At 44.5% G+C, this 19797-nt stretch overlaps 1 protein-coding gene and 1 long non-coding RNA gene across 4 annotated transcripts in view; one reads left to right on the forward strand and one right to left on the reverse strand.

Moving 5' to 3' along the window:
* EPHB1 (EPH receptor B1) overlaps positions 1 to 19797 on the reverse strand; it is a 431060-nt gene that overhangs the window by 201001 nt on the left and 210262 nt on the right. The gene's annotated exons all lie outside the window — the stretch shown is intronic.
* On the forward strand, positions 10512 to 19616 carry LOC109259554 (uncharacterized). The gene is made up of 3 exons (XR_002076694.2): positions 10512 to 10621; positions 13455 to 13621; positions 19253 to 19616. It is a non-coding gene; the product is annotated as an uncharacterized LOC109259554 (long non-coding RNA).

Raw genomic sequence — 19797 nt, forward strand, 5'->3', positions numbered from 1 at the left:
GATTTTCATCATTGCCTGGTTTCAGAATTGACTCGGTGTAGACTGTAAGCTGATAGCTCAGCTCAGTCGTCATTAGCGTTTGTGGCCTGAGAAAAGTGTCGTCAGGTCTTGAGGAGCTGACCACGTATTTAAGGTCACAGAGGGACCATTTTTCAATGTGGCCCAGAAGAAACTACTTCACTGGGCATCCCAAATTACCATGTGAACCAGTGATATATTCACCCAAAACACCAGCATATATATTAAGACCAATTCCCCTAAGAAATAAAAAAAAAATTTTAAAGAGTTTGAGTATAAAAATGCACAGAGTGAGAAAATCCACAGCAAATGGTCTTAAACAGTGGCTGGCCAGCAATGCCTGACAGTTTCTCCCAGGTTCCCACTAAAGACCAGTCAAAACTAGGCAAGTAAAAACTCAAATGCCACTACATTAACTACAATTTGATACAGTGTTAAACCCTCCGGGATTTCCACTAATTGTAAAGCCATGGGAGTGGAAGTGAAAAACACAAACTGAGACACATGCTTTTTTTCTTTTTTTTTTTTGCTTGAACTAGAGCCCAACTGAAATAAGATAGGCAGGATGTTCAGTTCCTGCATTAGAATTTAGAACACAAGTTCACGCCACACTCTGTGACAGAGATTCTCCACAGGGGTCCATCTTGCTCCCTAGGAAACATTTCATAATTTCTGGGGACGTCTGGAGCAATCATGACTTCAAGGGAGGGGTTCTCCTGGCATATAATGGGTAGAGAACCAAAGATGCCACTGAACATTGTACGATGCACAGAATGGCTCTGTGCCAAGGATGAGAAAAACCGCTGTACTGTGCAGGAGATATACTTGAAGGCATTAAGAACGTCTGTTTCCCCATCATACTGAATCAATCAATCTCTCTCTCTCTCTCTCTCTCTCTCTCTCTCTCCGTCTCTCTGTCTCACACAAATATACACACACAGACAGACGCGTTTCATACACCTTAATACATTAGGTTTCAAGGCCCTAATAATGTTATCTAAAAGAGCTTTTAAAATTCTACAAGTATTCATGCAGGGAAAAAAACAAAACAAAAAATGAGATAACCACTGGAGGACTTGCCTCTGACCATCTCTGCAACATCACAAAGAACAGAAGACATTAGACAACAATATCCACTGAGTTTTGCAAAAAATGGCTGTGGCTAGAAATTTTACATTCAACCAATACGATAATCCATGGTCTAAATGTGGAGCCATGAAGGCATTTCAAGATATGTATGAACTCTAAAATTATAACATGTATCATTTAGAAGAGAAAATACTACTTGAAAACATACTCCACCTGACTGAGTGATGAATCAAAATGAAGAACTCAAGAATGGTGTGGCTTGAGATGAGTGATAAAACCCATTTACATGTAAAGTTCTCTGTATTATTATTGTAAGTAATGAGAAAGAGAGAAAATAAATATCATAATAGGAAAGGGGACACAACCACAGACAGTGGTTCCTTCTAGTCCAAAAAAATCTCTCCGTACAGCACTTGCTAATGAATTGAAAAATCTCGACAAATTGGATGGCTTTTCTGGAAAATGTAAATTACCAGAGTTTGACACAGGATAAAACAAAAACCTTAAGAAATCAGTTGTGAGGGTAGAATAAGAAAACTACCAAAGCTTATATCTGGAAAAGATTCCAAGACTAAATACTTTTATAGGGGGTTCTTTTAAACATTTAACAAACAGGTAGCTCCATGTTTAACATTATATATTATTATATATTGTAATTAATATTATATATTAGTTAATATTAGATATTAAAATACATATATATATAACTATAGTCTGTTTTATGAAGCTAGTAAAACCTTATACCAAAATGTGCCAATATAACTAATTAAAAAAAAACAAAATAAAAATGTACAGATACAGATGTGAGCATCTAAATAAAAGCATCATATACCAAATACATCATTCACCATGGCCAACTAAGATTTACTCTCAAAACTGAAAATACAGTTTTTATCATTATTGCTAACAGTAACCAAAACCTTGTGTCAATTGAGCAATAAGGAAAACCATATGCTTACCTCAAAACATACTGAATATATTCTTCTTTACTATTCTTTCAAGTAAATACACATTATTTTCTTCCTAGTTTCCTACTTTGAACTTACACTATTCTTAATGAAACAACTAAAGTCAGTTCTGTTAAAATTAGAGAGAAAATGAGCTCTTTCCCTTCCACTAATGCTTTACACTTTTCTAGAAGATCAGACCAAGGCAATAAGAAATGAAACAGGAATTAGAGATATAACTATTAGAAAGGAAGAAATAATCATTATTTCAAACAGTATGATCAGACACAGAAATTGCAAAGGAAACAACTGGAAAATATCTTATAATTAGAAAGAGGGTTCAGGAATGTAGACCATTACAAAGGCAAAACAAACAAACAAGCACCCTTCTTTAACACTAGAAATAGCTACTTCTAAAAATCTGCTCACAACAGCTATAAAAAATATCAAAAGCAATCAAAGACATAAGAATAGCCCTAAGTTGTGGCACCAAAATGAAGAAAATTAAAAACATTACTAAAATATATAAAATAAGATTTGACAAAATGGGAATGTGTTCCTGGATGGAAAACTGAATGTAATTAATTCCCAAAATAATATATAACTTTACAACATAAGCAATGAAATCATGAGCGGCTGTTTGGTTTGGGGAAGGGGAGAAGCACTGTTAAAAAGAAGAGAAGAGGAGCACCTGGGTGGCTCAGTCAGTTAAGTGTCTGACTCTTGGTTTCCGCTCAGGTCATGATCTCATGGTTTTGTGAGTTTGAGCCCTGCATCAGGCTCTGCACTGACAGTGGGAGCCTGCTTGGGATTCTCTCTCTCTCTCCCTCTCCCTCTCTCTCTTCCCCTCCCCTGCTCATGCTGTCTCTGTCTCTCTCAAAAATAAAAAAATTCTTAAAAAAAGAGAGAAGAGAAGGGATTTTGAAGAAACAAAAACCTAAGATCTTCTGCTAAGATGAGTAGGGTAAAGGAATTAAGAAAGTATAAAAAGAAGACTAAAGGGAGGTAACTTGTCTAATAACCAGACTGTCCCCTGCTTTTTACAACTGTTAAAATGTGCAGCACCAGTGCAATCGATAAATAGAGCACTGCAACAGAAGAGTCTTGAAATAGACCCAAGTACATTTAGAAACTTAATAAATTACAAAGGAAGGAGTCCAAGTAAATGGGGTAGAAATGCACTGGGACAATTGGCTATTGGAAAAAAAATTAAATTAGACTCTCACCCTATTACTATTTACTAAAATACACACCAGGTGGATTGCAGAGTTGATATAAAAACGAAAGCCATTTAAAAAAGGACTATATCCATATATTACTTTGAGATTTAATTATTCTAATGTTTTAATGAAGCATTAAAAAAAAAAACTAGCAGAAAATATAGTTGTAAATTTAACTGAAGGACATTCTAAGCATAAAAGCCCTGAGGAGAGAGGGGGCAGATCATGAAAGGCAAGCTCAAAATATTTAGTACATAAAAATTTTAAACTTCTACTATTAAAAATCATAAGCAAAATTGAACGGCGGATGGAGATGCTAAGACCCTGCTCAACCTTGAAAACATTCTGCTAAATGAAAGAAGCCAGCTACAGAACACCATATATTGTATGATTCCATTTATATGAAATGTCCAGAATAAGCAAATCCATAGAGACAGAAAGTACATTAGTGGTTACCAGGGGCTGGGGGAAGGGGGAGTTGAGGTGAAATGGGGAGTGACTGCTGATGGGTATGAGGTTTCGTTTTAGGATGATGAAAATGTTCCAAAATTGATAGTGGTGATGGCTGCACACCTCTATGAATATTCTAAAAACCACTGAATTGTACACTTTAATGGGGTGAATTGTATGAGTTATATCCCGATAAAGCTGTTATAAAAAATTTAATGGCAAATAACCACTGGGAGAAATATTTGTAACATACTCAGGAAAATATTAATAATCTTGTTATGTAAGGAACACTTAAAAATAGTAAGTAAAATGATGACACCCTATTAGAAAACTGGGCAGACAATGAAGGGACAATAAATGACTAAGAGGCTAATGAACAGTGATTATTCTATCACCTTAGCAGTGATTCAAGAAACAGTAATGCTTGGGATGCCTGGGGGGCTCAGTCAGTAGAGCATCCGAATCTTGATTTCAGCTCAGGCTGTGATCCTAGGGTCATGAGATAGAGCCCCAGGTTGGGCTCTGTGCTAAGTGTGGAGCCTGCTTGAGATTCTCTCTCTCCTTCTGCCCCCTTCCCCTGTCCCCAGCTCATGTGCACATGTGCGCGCTCTCTCTCTCTCTCTTTCTCTCAATAAATAAACAAACAAATTAAAGAAATAACTAAATAAAGTGCTCTTGTCGAAAGGAAAGGAAAGGAAAGGAAAGGAAAGGAAAGGAAAGGAAAGGAAAGGAAAGGAAAGGAAAGGAAAGGAAAGGAAAGGAAAGGAAAGGAAAGGAAAGGAAAGGAAAGGAAAGGAAAAGAAAGCAAAGCAAAGCAAAGCAAGAGAAGGGAGGGTGGGAGGAAGTAAGGAAGGAAGGAAGGGAGGGAGGAAGGGAGGGAGGGAGGGAGGGAGGAAGGGAGGGAGGGATGGAGGAAGGAAGGAAGGAATGAAGGAAGAAGGAAGGAAGGAAGGAAGGAAGGAAGGAAGGAAGGAAGGAAGGAAGGAAGAAATGCTCAATACACAAGAAGGTACTAGAACAAGGACATTCTTTTCTACTGTGGCAAAGCTTTCACCTGGAGACCATGCTGGAAAGCAGCTTGGGAATAAGCATCCAGATCTACGACCAGATACACATCCCCTTTTTTCTGCATCTAGGAATCCGTCCTCAAGAAATAAGCACAAAATACCCAAGGATTTATGCATGAGGATGTTCACAGCATTATTTGTGGATATTTATAATATCCACAAATTAGAATGAACATCAGTGCTCAAAAAGGGAGAAATTGTTAAATAAATTATGGATCAGCCACAAGGCTGAATATTATGCAGCCATTAAAAATGATGTTTTCAAATAAATTTAATGACAGGGAAAATGATCACAATGTAATGTTCAATGGATGAAGGATATAAAATTGCTTACAATATGATCCCATATACACACAATGCTAACATGAAATACAGGAAAGGGCTTGCAGAAAAGATCACTAGGTGGTGGCATTCTGGGTGATGGTCAGTTTTTCTTTATATTTCCTGCAGAGTCCTTGTTTTCTACGATGGGCATATTTTCTGGACTATTCATCTGCAGATAAGTCTTTGGCCAGAAGAGGAATAACTGCAATGCAATTCCTTTAAAAGCTGGTATCTGCTTTGCACACACCCCTCCCCACCTTCCCTTGCCCCAGAGTACTGTAGAGGGGCAGCCGTAAAGGCCCAGCCAACCTCTGGAGGCAGACCCACCTTCTGACCAAGCTGACTGTGTTAGTCCGCGTGATCTGCTATAACACAACACCACAGACTGGGTGGTTTACAAACAATAGAAATTTGTCTCTCACAGTTTAGGAGGCTGGCAGTCTGAGATCACAGTCCCGGCATGGTCAGGTGAGGGCCTCTTCGGGCCTGCAGACTTTTCACTATGTCCTCACATGGCTGAAGTGAGGAGAGAGCTCTCTGGGGCCTCTTTTAGAAGGACACTAATCCCATTTGTGAGGGTTCCACATTCATGACTAATCACCTCCCAAAGGCCTTACCTCCTAATGCCATCACCTTAGAGGTTAGGGCTTCAATATATGAATTTTGGGGGGACATGAATATTCAGACCATAGCACTGACTAAGGGCCCCCATTCATTTGCTCTAATTTATCTAGGCTTCTTATCTCTGTAGGGCTGAGTCTCACAAAGAATAATAAAGCTATTATTGATATCACTGATAAGCGTGAAGGTCTTTTAGTCCAAAGTGGTATTTGTTCTTTATTTAAAAAAAATTTTTAATGTTTATTTATTTTTTGAGAGAAAGAGAGTGAGAGAGAGAAAGAGAGAGAGAGAGAGCATGCATGAGCGGGGGAGGGGCAGAGAGAGAGGGAGACACAGAATCTGAAGCAGGCTCCAGCCTCTGAGCTGTCAGCACAGAGCCCGATGAGGGGCTCAAACTCATGAACCCTGAGATCATGACGTGAGCCAAAGTCAGATGCTCAACTGGCTGAGCCACCCAGGTACCTCAAAGTCGTATTTGTTCTAACATGGATCACATTGAAGACTAAAGAACATTTAGAATCCAGTGAAAAGAATGTTTCATGATTAAAGAAAATGTGAGATATATATTTATTATAATGGAATATATATTCCACTGTACATACTGTGATATAACATAATATAATGGAATACCATACAGTCTTTAAAAAGGCTGGAAATCCTGCTGCTGGTGATAACATGGATGAATGAACCTGGAGAACATTATGCTCAGTGAAATAAACCAGATGTAGAGAGACAATATTTCACTTACACGTAGAATGAATATATATGTGTGTGTATAAACACACACATCCATATACACACATACACAGCAAAGTCACAGTGACAGAGAGTAGAATGGTAGTTACCAGAGGGTGGAGGGTGGGGTAAGTGGGGAGGCAAAAATAGAATGATGGTTGCCAAGGGCTGGGGCTAGGGGGTCAAGAGGAGTCAGTGTCTCATGGGGACAGAGTTTCAATTTTGCAAGATGAAAAGAGTTCTGGAGATGGAAGGTGCTGACAGAGGCACAGAGGTGAGAATGCACTTCGTACCACTGAACTGTGCGCTTAAAAATAGTTAAGCAAGAGGGCCACCTGGGTGGCTCAGTCAATTAAGTATTGACTGTTGATTTCGGCTCGGGTCATGATCTCACAGTTGTGAGATCGAGCCCCACGTCGGGCTTCAGGCTGAGTGTGGAGCCTGTTTAGGATTCTCTCTCTCTCTCTCTCTCTCTCTCTCTCTCTCTCTCTCCCTCTCTCCCTCTCTCCCTCTCTCTCTCCCTGCTGCTGCTGCTCCCCTGCTCTCTCTCTCTCTAAATAAATAATTTTTTTTTTAATTTTAAAAAGTGGTTAAGCAGTGAAGTTTTAGGTTGTGTGTATTTTATCACAATAAAATAATAACAAGGTCTCAATGGTGGAATTTCAGGCCTCTGGAAAGAGGTGGGGAGGAATCCCCAAGTAGCCAAGCCTGCTTCTGGTGGGCAGCCCCCACCTCTCCTGGGGGCAAAGATTGGGGCATGGAGACCCCAATATGGAGCCCTCCAGGTATTTCAAAGCACTGCAAGCAGAGCTCGGCTGGGCAGCCTGTGATGGTTAAGCCTCGGTAGAAGGGCAAGATCACTCCGAACGCACAGGTTCTCGGACTGACCTACCCAAGGCTGCCGCTTACCCTGTGGCCCCCTCTGCCTCAACCTTTCCAAGGCACAGCCTCAGCCCCGAATTTCTTTTTTTTTTTTTTTTAATTTTTTTTAACGTTTATTTATTTTGAGACAGAGAGAAACAGAGCATGAACAGGGGAGGGGCAGAGAGAGAGGGAGACACAGAATCGGAAGCAGGCTCCAGGCTCTGAGCGGTCCACCCAGAGCCCGACGCGGGGCTCGAACTCACGGACCGTGAGATCGTGACCTGAGCCGAAGTCAGACGCTCAACCGACCGAGCCACCCAGGCGCCCCACGAATTTCTATCCTTCAGTCCCCATCAGCTGGCAAGACCAACTCCTATCCAGCACTGAGGAAGAAATTGAGATCATCATGCAAAGGCCATGTAAAATCCCTGTCCCCCACTGTCACTCAAAAAGCATTAGGACATTGGTCTGTAAAGGAAATAAGCCCTGCATTTATTCAGCAGCTCCTAGGCTAGCTGAGTGGGATGTGGCCATGTCCTGTGCCACTTATGGATGGGTGGGTCATGAGAAAAGGTAGATCAGGAGCAGCACGACAGGCTGGAAAGTGGCCATGGCATAATAAACAAAGCTTTCAAGAATCTGCCAAGGGGAGGAAGGTGACATCTGAGCTGGTCAGTGAAGAAGGGGAGGAAGGCTATTACAGAAGGAACTAACAGTATCAGCAAAAGCCCAGGGGCTGGCAGATAGGAAGATGGGCTGTGGAGACTGGCTCCAGAAAGCTTCCCGAGGAGGTTGGTCCTTGCTCAGCATGCCCATCACAGCTTTTGAAAGCCTTGCTGGCCACTCACGAGCACTGTCTCTCGGAAGAACTATGCCTTCACTGGTCTAAGTTGGGCAGAGTGTGGGGAGGATGGGGTGACTGCTGCTTGCTTGATGGGGACCTCACAAAAACTGGACATTTGTCAAGACCCAGTTTAAGCACCACCTTCTACCTCCCTGCTCCTCCCCCCCACCTTGTCCTTCCCAGAGCGCTCGTCACACCCCACCTCACAGCCTAGTCACAGGTGATGTATGTGTCAAATATGGCAGTGAGATGACCTTAATGCGTTTGAATGAATGAGGGTCCCTCCTAGGTCCATTCATTCATTCATTCATTCATTCACTTACTCCCTAGGCCCATTCATTCATTCACTTACTCCTTCAACAAACACATACTAAGTGACCACAGTAGGCCAGACCCTGCAGTAGACACTTAGGAATGCACAATAAAGGATACCGTCCTTGACCCCAATGTATTCAGCCTCTAGTGGATGAGAAAAACAAAAGAAAAGTCCAGGGACAAGGGCCCTGTGCACAGACAGGGCCGGCCAGTTCTGCAGGGAGGTGGGAGCAGAAGGCCACATATAAAGGGAGTGAATGGTGCTTCTCCCAGCCATGGCAGGGAGGGGCTCCCTCAGTGACCCCCCCCCACCCTCCTGGGACATGCTGAGGGGCTGTGGGGAGCCACGGGAAGCTGACAACGGTGTGTGCAGCTGCCCAGGACACCTGAGCACTCAGCTGCAGCCACACAAAGCCCACGTTTGGCTTCCTCTGCCAATTCCACCTCAAAGGCACCTGAATTTAAGATTCATCAGAGGGCTCTGGCTGCCTGGGAAATAATGATTTATTTTCTCTCTCACTCACACACACGCGCACACACACAACACTATTTGCAATCCTTTGTTCTCAGTTTCCTACACATTTAATTACCTCAGGATAAATCTGATTTCCCCTCTTGGAAAATCTCTCTTTTGTTTTCTTTTAATTTCCCTTTCTTTCACGTTACATTTGACAAAGTTGGGAGAGACAACCAAGACAGATGAGCACAGAGGGTGGGAGAAGCCGAGAAGCCAGTGTGGCCCGAGGAGGAGGGTGCCCGGATGACGCAGACCGCCTCAGCTCCCAGACCGGAGCTATAAATTAGGAGAAGTGCCCCGTACTTATATTTAATTCAATAACTAACACTTACTCACATAAAAATAACTTATTTTCATTCTGGGAGGGTAAGGCCTAAATTTAAACAATCTTTCCCAGCGTGCCTGAGGAAGAAGTCTGCCAATTCTGCCTCCTCCTCCCCCTCAAGCTCGAGGCCTTCATCCGCTGCTTAGAGAGAAGGGAAGGGAGTCATTCGCTGGTGAAAGCCCAGGCCTGAGGGGAGAACTGCCTGGGAATCTCTCAAGGAAGAAAATACTCCTGGCCAGGGTCCTAAGAAATAAGCCTAAGAGATATTTTTAAAGGAAAGGCATCAAATGGATGGGATGGAAGCTATGCATGGAGTGAAATTCCTATTCTGATCTTGAAAGAAGGCGGGGTGCGGAAGTGGGGGTAGTAAAACTATTGATTTCCTGGCAAGTGGGAGGAGCCTGAGCCCTTAGAGGGAGGACACTGCCCTTCAGGATTCTGGATCTGGGCCTGCCCACCTGGTTTCCAGGCTCTGGCGGGGCTCAATTCTGTCACTCGAGTGCTGGGTAACCATGGGAGGGACACTGCCCCTCTCAGCCTCAGCCCCCTTGCCTTCCCTTCTTATTTTTTCATGTTTATTTATTTTTGAGAATGAGAGAGAGAGAGAAATAGAGAGGGAGCAGGGGAGGGGCAGAGAGAGAGGCAGACAGAGGATCTGAGGCAGGCCCCACGTTGTCAGTGCAAAGCCCACCTCGGGGCTCGAATCCATGAACCATGAGATCATGACCTGAGCTGAAGTCAGATGTTCAGCTGACGGAGCCACCCAGGCACCCCTACCTTGCCTTCGGAATTCCACTGCCACCAGCTCTCCACACACACTGGTCAGGGTGGTATTATTATTTCACTTAAGTCAGTCCACCATTCACCTCCTCCAAACTCCCCAGTGGCTTCCTTCACACACAGAGGGGGAATACACTTCCCCCCTAAGCTGTGTCTCTGCAAAGGCTGTTTTATGGGCAGATGGTGAATGAGAAAAATGTTTGAAACTACCAAATCCACTGACCCAGCTCCTTGGGTGAAAGCCACAGGTACCCATCATTTCACATGCAATTATTTGCACATCTGTGCTTTACTGGAAAACAGAGAATGTTTTGGCTGAAAGTACTTCAGGGTGGGCCAAGCCTCCCTTCTTCAGTATAGTTTCAAGCCATGACATCGTAATAGATAGGGCACCTGACCACTTCAAAGTGAAGGCTCTTCAATTTCCAAATCTCCACCTCTACCTATTCAGGATGAGGTATGATGATGCTGAAGAGGAGTGAGGTCATCTCTACCCGTCAGAAAAGTAAGTTGAGGACAACTTACAAGTCCCATACCACCTGACCCACACCTACTCCTCAGACCCAATCTCAACTTTGCCAAGACCTTCCCACCTCAGGGCCTTTGTCCTTGCTGGGTCCTTTGCCTGGAATGCTCTTCCCAAGCATCAATTCATGATACTTGGGAAGCCTGAAATGGCTTTTAATTTTCCTGCCCTTAGCTCAGAGACTTCCCGGACTACCCACTGAAAGTAGCCCCAGTTCCAGGCACTCTCTCTCCATCTTCCTTCCCAGGCCTTGTCCTAAGCTCAGATTCTTGTTACTTTGTTCCTTAGACAATTTTCCCCCACCCCACCAGAGAAAGGATAGGCTATAGAGTGATGGGATTGAGACTAAAAGGGTCTGCTCCCCTCCTTTTTTCTCCAGGGTCATGGCCAAAGGGCAGATCCATTAAAAATAAAAAATAAGAAACAATTATGTGCCTCTCGCTGTGGAGATGTAGCAAGATTGTGGCTATATTTGGGCAGAGGCTGACAATCCAGTCCACACTCCTAGATTCTTTACTCAGCCCCACCAGCCATGCCCACCACTTTTTCCTTAAGCTCCACCTCTGACCTGACCCTTCCTTTCCCTAACCTTTTCTTGGTTCCTCCTTGAAGGGTCACCTCAGAAAAAAAAAAGACCTTAAACAGTGCTTCTTTACCCCGAAAGCTCATGGTTATCACCTGGAAAGGTTAAAAAAATACCCTGCCCACACCCCCGCAAGGGCCAATTCAGTCAGAATGACAGGGGAGGGATGGGGGCTGGCATCAGTATTTGTTTAAAAGCTCCCCAGGTTGTTCTCAAGGTTAGCCAGGTTAAGAATCTCTGGATCAGCACTTTACGGATGTTTGCTATGTCTGCTACCTTTTCATTGGACGATGACCCGTGCCTGCGCTCTGGGGCATGCCAAAGGCCACTGGGGCCTATGCTGACTAGCCAGGGAGTCTGAGGCTCTGGCTAATGGACACTGAGAGGCCCAGTACCTTTAGAGATGGAGAAATAAGCAAGAAAAGCACAGAAACTGGAAGGTGGGAAGTGTGGCCAAGCCCACAGGAGGGTGCAGTCAGGCTCCAAGCCCAAATGGGACGGCCTTGCAAAGGAGGACTCAGGATTGGAGCCTGTGTACTGTGTGGGAGCCTGCGTTGCTGCTGTGGGGGTTCCTAACACCCCAAACACATACATACCTGGCAGCCTAGCGTCCCTTCATTCCTAAAGATAGAGGATAAATCTATGATTGGCCATGACCAGCAATTCTCTCCCTCTTGAGGTCTATTAATTAAGAAGATAGGAAAATAAAACAAGAAAGTAAAAACTAGATGAAATAGCTATAATAACACATAAAGGAGTGGGTGATTTGTGCCTACGTGAAAGCCAGTCTCTAGACAAGTTACCACTACTGAATGCCAGAACCTTACTTGACTCTCCACAAAGGCCTGCTGGGCACCTGCTTCATGGACACATGGCACATCCTCCTACCAGGCAGGCAGCCTTCCAAATGGGACCCGTGTGGAATGGTGATCTGGAAGCCAGACAGGCATGTCTCCTCCACCAGGGCCTAAGCTCCGTGATGGCACATGATTCCTAGTGTTTCGCACAGTGCCTGCCACCAGCATATACTTGGTTATTTACTGAATTATGAATGGGCATTTCTTGATCCACTCGATAGGTATGGTCTTTCTGCTGGAAGCAGCCTTCCCCTAGGAAGGCTGACTCAAAACTCAGCATCACTCTTGTATCAGTGAGGATGTCTGGTTATAGTAACAGAAATTGACTGTAGTTCAACGTAAGGGACAGAAAAGGAAGGCAGCCTTCTGGAAGAACATGGAACAGTGCTCAGAATCATCAGAAAGGCTGGGCAGGAGTCTAGGCAGGCTGGGCTCCAGAGCCCCACCAACACCTCAGGGAGGGTCTGGGCCAGGCTACGCGTCCCAATAACCCCTCTGCCCTGCCGACCATCCTAACAATGCAGATGCATTCGCTAGGACTTAATGCTGTGGCAAAAGTCCTAGTTCTCCCAAATCTTCCAGCCACTCTCTAAAAAGTCAAAGCCTTAAGTCAGGAACATCCAGGTGGCTGGGCTACCTGGCCGGGTACCCATGCTCCAGCTCCCCAAAGGTGGGAAGGAGGAACACCTGGGCCCTTTGGACTTCCTCACACTCTCCAGGAAGACAACCCTCCCCACCTCCAAGTAGGAAGAAGTGTTCAGACTCCAGGTAGTGCCCCTACCCACCCGCACACACCAGACGTACATCCACTACGACATGGAATCCCGTCTTCAACTTCCACAGCAACCTTATTCCATCAGACTTTGTAAAAGTAGCTGAATTTAAGCAGAAATAAGCTCTCTTGCGAGGTGTATAATTGAGTCAGTTTTACAGTCTAGTGTTTATAATGTGCTAAAGTCATAGCCAAGAGGAAACAGCTGCATTTGTAACTTTAGCCTCTGGTTACCAAGGGAGGCTGGAGACACTGGGGAAGGCGTTGAGGCGTTGAGGTGTTTCGATAGATAGAGAACCGGGTCGTTTCCAGTCCGTGGCCTAGGAGTGGGGGGAGCAGCAGTCACTCTTGGCTGGAGGCAGGGGTCTGGACAAGACTCCTTTGCTTTCCTGAGTTTAGCCACAGACTCTCAGCCAGTGGCTGGCACCGCCACCCGTTCCCTCCCTGCTGCCACACTAAGAGCGTCCATCTACATCTGCAGCCAGCTCTCCCACATGTGTCCTCTGACATCTGGGCTCCACAGCACTCTGGGGTGATACATGGGTCAGGCTGCTGCCTCCCAGTGCTCGCAATCTGCTCACCTCCTATCCTCCCCGACAGGCAGGCCCCGACTTCACCGCTATCCCGTGAGTAGGTGGGCGTCACTGGGCAGGCATCACAGGGAGAGACCACACTCTGCACCTTCCTCAACCTCCTGGTATCTGTTACTAAAGTCCTGAGATGATGGGGTCATCGTCACCTGTTTCATGGCTTTTGGTACAAACAAGGTGGGTCAGTGACGCCCACCTCTGTGCTCTCAACTTTCCTTTCTCCCAAGTGCAGAGGACACCCCTCCTGTTGGGCACGATCCTACTAAATGGGTTAAAGGTGGGGCGATTCTGGAGACTGAAAGGCCTTCACTCTGAAGTGGTCAGGTGCCACATCTATTATGATGTCATGGCTTGAAATTAACTGAAGAAGGGAGGTTTGGCCCACCTTTAAGTACTTCTAGCCAACATTCCCTGTTTTCCAATAAAGCACAGATATGCAAATAATAGTACATGAAATGATGGCTTTCACCCAAAGAGCCAGGTCAATGGGTTTGGTAGTTTCAGACTCTTTTCTCATTCATCATTTGCCAATAAAACAGCCTTCCCAGAGACACAAGCTGAGAAGGTTCGGCTGAAAGAGATTCCCCTCTAACGGAGTTGGCCCATGGGAGCCTCAGAACTGAGTTGGTACAGCTACAGGAACCAGGGCAATGGGGACAGAGAGCCAGGCACTTATTGGTCATGTGCACCCCCCGTTAGCCATGTTGATCTGGGAAAAGAGGGGAAAATAGGCCAATTAATTGTGGATCAAATTAAACCACATCCTGGACTCAGCCAAGAAAGAAAGGTAGAGGAAAGCAAAGTTGTTTCTGAGGCCTTCTACCTCCTCCCATAGATCTCCAGCTAAATGCAAAAAAGAAAAGGGATTTTTTCTTGTAGGAAGAGATGAAATATCAACCTTTATTAAAATAAATAAACAGCCAGCACTATAAACCACATAATAGAAAATGCAGGGGAATTTGGAAGAATATTGAAAACTGACAAACCTCAGAAGTTGGGCAAGATCGGATTTCTCTAAAGGCCAATATAGCATGCAGAAAGGCCCAATATATGGGAGTTGCAAGGTGTAGAGGAAATTGTGGGAACCTGTGGTACAGCCCAGAGGGTTTTCTTCTATCTCTGCCCCCATTTCCAGGGCTCCTGGGCAGACAGACCCTGGCCTGGAGAAACTTCCAGAAGAGAGTGTGGATTAGGGAGGGTAACAGCTTCAGTGGGTCACAGCCTACAGCAGCTATGACAAAAACATGTACCCCTGTGCATCCACCCACATATGCATCATTGTTGCTCTGCAGAAGAGACACCAAAAGGAGAGCAACAACAATTTACAGGCCTATGGGAGAAAGGTTTCCTGAATTAAAAGCTTGAAAGTACATTTTGAAAAAGCCAGAATACATCCCAAGATCAAATCAAGACATATCCTGGTGAATCACTAAACTTCAAACCTAAAGAAGGACTCCTCTGGACATCCAGGTGGAGAAAGGCATTATCACCTAAAAAACATAATAAATAATAATAAAAAAAAAATAACACTCTGGCTTTGCCCCAAACTGACCACAGCAATGTTCAATGCCAGAAGACACTGAAGCAATGTCATCAATCCTGAGGGGGAAAAAAAAAAAAAACAACTTTAGGTCACTATGTGTTTTAAATTTAATTTTTTTTTTTTTTAACGTTGTATTTATTTTTGAGACAGGGAGAGACAGATCATGAACAGAGGAGGGTCAGAGAGAGGGAGACACAGAATCTGAAACAGACTCCAGGCTCTGAGCTGTCAGCACAGAGCCCGACACAGGGCTCGAACTCACTGACCAAGAGATCATGACCTGAGCCGAAGTCAGCCGCTTAACCCACTGAGCCACCCAGGCACCCCAAGTTACTATGTGTTTTAAACCCAGGTAGGTTGCTCCTCACCCCCTGCACACAAACAGGCAAGAAGATCCAGGCATTGTCAAGAATGCCACAGTTCATGGGGTGCCTGGGTGGTTTAGTCAGTTAAGCATCAGACTGGGCTCAGGTCATGATCTTGCAGTTTGTGAGTTCGAACCCTGTGTCAGGCTCTGTGCTGTCAGCTTGGAGCATGGAGCCCACTTCAGATTCTGTGTCTCTCTCTCTCTCTGCTCCTTCCCTGCTTGTTCTCTGTCTGTCCCTCTCTCTCTCTCAAAAATAAATAACATTTAAAAAAAATTAATAAAAAAGAAAAAAAGAATGCCACAGTTCAGGGAACACAGCACCAATGAGGTAGCAGGGCCAGGTGGGTGGAGGTGGTGGGGGAGGATGGAATCTGGTTAACACCGAAATAAACAAAAAATTTTAGAATTTGTCTACCAAAGCGTGGTTCTTAAGGGCAGCAACATGGACATCATAAGGGAGCTTGTTAGAAATCAAGACCCTCAGGCCCTACCTCAGACCTACTGCACAGGCATCTGCAATCTACCCAAACCCTCAAGCGATTCATATGCACTTTAAGGCCTGGGACTCATTAGGCTGGAATAAAGAAACCCAGTGAAAGAAGGGGAAGGCACTGAAGGGAGTGGAGGGCCAGGCAGAGCCCCCAGGGCAGGGAACAGAACACAGATGCTTCACACCTCCTCCGTATAAAAATAGTGCCTTAAGACATCCAGGGTTTGGGATGCAGGGAGTGGCAGGACCCCGGCAGACAATGGGAAATTTCAGAATCAGGGGAAAAAAAAAAAAATCGCATCTCCCCCTGCCTCCCAATAAATAAATAACCTTACAGAAATTGTTTCAGAAACTGAAAACCTGTAATGAAGAAAAAATATTTCTGAACTTCAGCAGTTTTTGAAGTTCCATTTGAATTTTTTTGTCTATTAAATTCAAATCAAATTAAACATATTGCTTTTAATTTAAAAATGTGTACAGTAACATTCTATTTTTGTAAAAGTGTTTCAATTTACCTAATTAGCTATCATTCTATCAGAGAAAGAGTGTGGTGATGATGTTCACCAAATGTTAATTTCTTCTCCGTGGTGGAAATGGGAAGTAATTTTTCTTTTTTTCTTTTTCATTTTCCTTTTTTGGGTACTTTTGTATATTACTTAATTGAAAAAAAAAACAAATAATGGGCTTGAATTCACTTCACAAAAAAACCTTCTTAAAAAGCATAATCAGAAAGGCCTTTGTTTAAAATAACAAATTTCAATGATGTTCTAGTTAGTACTTAAATTGTATCAATCTTGAAAAAATAATTAAAATGAGATTAAAAGAAGTCAAATTAGGAGATAAGCTGGCTAAAAACTGAACTACTCTAGGCCCAACAGACCTAGATTTTCCAGTATCAGGATGTTAGGAAAATCTTGCAATGGTTTGCACTGAGAAGTTTCTCTGGCAGTTTGCAAAACCTCTGGCCATCTCTGGGGCTCTGGTGCCCTGGGCAAGTGCCTGAAGCCTCAGGGGCAGCCCATCCTAAACTTGCCCAGCCCAAGTGAACTTACCAAGGCTTGCCTTAGCTTCTCTCTCCTCTGCTACCCTCTGCACCCCTAACACCTAGATATAGGAGAGCCTGCCCGTTGTACTCCCTTAGCTGCACAGTAAAACACTTTAAGCTCTAAGAAATGACTCAGAGCCACACCCCCAGACCACTGGTTTTCAAACTCTGATGATTCTCAGAATCACACCTGGAAACAGTTGTCCAAGTGGCCCTGATCTCTGCCCCCTAAAATGTGAGGAGTGAATCAGACTCTGTAGATGGTCCACGGTATCAGTGGACTTCGGTCTCGTTGCTGCTGGGCTGAGAACCCCTGCTCTCACATCTGCTGCTGCTGGATCTAATGAAAGATGTGGGATTATGCTACTCCCATCTCCAGAGGCAGCACAGGGCTCTGTGACTCTGCAGCGGAGTGTGATGGATAGGCAAGTCCATCAGGCTGTTGACAACACCGGTCCAGTAAAGGGTCTGCCAGCACTGAACGCACTTATCTCACAGACACCCAGATATGTGACTTACATTCCCCCTCTCAAGACACACTAAACTGTTACTAAGACAGTAACTACACTCAAGTTGTCTTCTAGATCAGCCTCATCTTTCCATAGCTGAAGCGACCGAAGACCAAGGTGTCAGGTGATGGCAAAGCCCTCCCTTGAGCCAGACCTTCTCCTGCTGGCCCTGTGCCTTTTCCGCTTGTTAGGAAATACTGCCATGCGTTCTCATCAGAGGGGATGACCTCTGGAGGGAGATAATCCAACAACTCCTAGCGGTCACTTTCACTCTCCCGGTCTGCTAAGAGAAGATTCCACAGGCACTGCTGGCCCTGGAGAGATTACCCCTGGAGAGATCTGGAATTTCCAAGTCCTCTTTCTGGAAGCTGAACATGCCAGTGCACTCATTGAAATTCAGTCAATAATATGATGGAAGCTGCACCTGCCAAGGCCACAGAAGTGTAGCAGTTAGGAGCACACGCACTGGGGCCAGCCTGCTTGGGTTTAAACCCCAGAGGTATGACTCAAGTACAAGTTCCTTAACCATCCTCCGTGCCTCAGTGTCCTTATCTGTAAAATGGGGATAATAATTACCTCTGCTCACAGGATGCATGAGGATTAAACGAGTTCATATATATATAAGTATGCAAAGGACCATGTCTGGCACATGGGAAGCTCTAGGTGTATGTTCATTATTTGTATTCTCAAATTGTACTTACAGGTCTGAAGGCAACTACCCTCCTCTCCTCTTTCAGTTCCACACACCGAGCCAGTAATTTGTCTCGACCCACCCCCTCCACTTTCACTGCACAGTCTACTTCTTCCATGGCGGTCAGAACTCAGGCACTAAGTTTTGTCCTTCCCACTTGTCCCCCAGCTCTTCCCACAGTCCTGGGCATCCTGATTTCAGCAGAGTCTGAGCCCCTCGTGATCTCACCATGGACACGATAGTTGGCCGAGACCTCAGCCATTCCATTAGTAATAATTCTGTTAAGTAACTGTATCCTGTCAGCCTTGAGGAATGGGATGTCACCACCTGACATTGCCCTTGGTCCTGACCTAATCAACATTTTAATCCATAACGTGGAGGAAAAATATTTAACAGAATGTATATCAAATCAGGAAGTGACAGAAAGCTGGAAGAAATGACCGAAGTGCCAGCGAGCGAGCTAAGATTCGCTCAGATTGATCATGGGGGTTTGGAATTCTGGACTGAAGCCAAGAGAAGGTGCTCTTCAGACAGGACAAATGTACATAAATCAAGGAGTCTTGGCTCCTCAGCACACTCTGTGAAGAAGACCAAGGCATGCCAGCTGACTCTGTGCTTCCTGCCCTGATCCAGGACAGAGCTGCATCCCAGAAAGGGCCAGCTGAAGAGGTTCCTTCCAAAGAATTCTGTGCTGTTGTGGAAGCCATAAGATAATAAGAACATGAGTGACTAGAGTTTGCAGAGAATTCATTTTTCATGGATCCCCTCACCACCCTCACATTTCTGGCTTTATCTCTGCAAGTCACTGGCCCAAGAGATGCTAAAAGAAGGAATACCCTTGTTCTGGTTATTTTGGAAGGTCTAAGAGTGTGGGTTGGAAACCAGGAGGTGCATGTGATGGGAGCATAGCCTCCATAAGGATCAAGAAGGAGTAAGCCTGCTGTCCCTAGCTGTGGACAGAGGCTTTCAAGGCTGGGAAGGGAACAGATCAAGGACTCCTACTTTTGTTAGGCAACTGGACGCCTCAGGCTCTCTTCCACATGCCATTCCATGGCCCCATGAATCACAGGATAAGGTTGATGCAACAAGCAGAGGGAGGAAGGAGGTTGAGGAAGGAGTAAATTGAGTCAGCTCAGCCAACCAGCCCTCCCTTGTGCCTCCAGGCTGCTCCTGACCTGTTTCTGTCTTGACCTGGGACCAAGACGACTCCTGATCTCCAGAGTCTCCCACACAGAGCATAAGCCCCAAAGAGAAACGCAGATTAAATCTACCAGGGGGACCCTGTTTCAGCTGTCGGGGTAGCAAAGATGAAAACACTTGATATCACACTGTGGTTGGCATCAAACCAACTTTGTATCTCATGGTCAGAGCATTACGTAACACAATGTTTTAAAAGAAAGTTTGGCATCATATATCAAAATTTTAAATGCACACACTGTCTCATTCTATAACCCCGTTTCCGGAAACGTATCAGGCAGATACACTTGCATTCCTACAGAGCTCTCTATTGTACAAAGATGTTCACTATAGCACCATCCTGGTTTTTTTTTTTCTTTTTTTCTTTTCTTTTTTTTTTTTTTTTTTGGTTGTTTTGTTTTTAGGCTTTAGCAGCATATTCCTCTCTTTCTATCATCATTTCTTTGTATTGTGGCAAAGCATATGTTATATGCTAATTATCAATTTAACTACTTGCAAGCATATAATTTAG

Source organism: Panthera pardus, unplaced genomic scaffold (genome assembly GCF_024362965.1).
Source record: "Panthera pardus isolate Hobbes unplaced genomic scaffold, ASM2436296v1 HiC_scaffold_16, whole genome shotgun sequence".
In the NCBI taxonomy this organism is placed as follows: Eukaryota; Metazoa; Chordata; class Mammalia; order Carnivora; family Felidae; genus Panthera; species Panthera pardus.